This window comes from Pipistrellus hanaki, assembly GCF_964339955.1.
Source record: "Pipistrellus hanaki genome assembly, chromosome: 5".
NCBI classification, from domain to species: Eukaryota; Metazoa; Chordata; class Mammalia; order Chiroptera; family Vespertilionidae; genus Pipistrellus; species Pipistrellus hanaki.
In genome coordinates, this window is record NC_140507.1 from 3,860,787 (window position 1) to 3,861,173 (window position 387).

The window sequence follows — 387 nt, forward strand, 5'->3', positions numbered from 1 at the left end:
CGGAGGCACCGGGCGGAGAGGCTGGGCCGTCCTGACGCCCGTTCAGCTGCAGGAGCTCCGGAGCCCAAGGGGGCCGAGCCCGGGAGCCCCCCCGGGAGGTGGCACGGCCCCAGCGGCCTCATTACGGAGGTTCTGGTTGGCCTCCCAGCCTGAGCTCCCCGGACCAGCCTGGGGGCCTTCCTGCCTTTCCACAGCTAAAGGAGCAGATGTTCTCCTGGGAACAAGCTCGCCACCCAAACAAACGGAGGCAGGAGGAATGGAAACACACCGCATCGCGTGGCCGTGGCCGTGGCCGTGGACACGGGCTGGTGGGAGCACCGGCCAGTGTGAGGGATGGTCTGTGGGTGCCTTGTCTCATGTGGTGACTCCCCTAAGAGACATTCATAA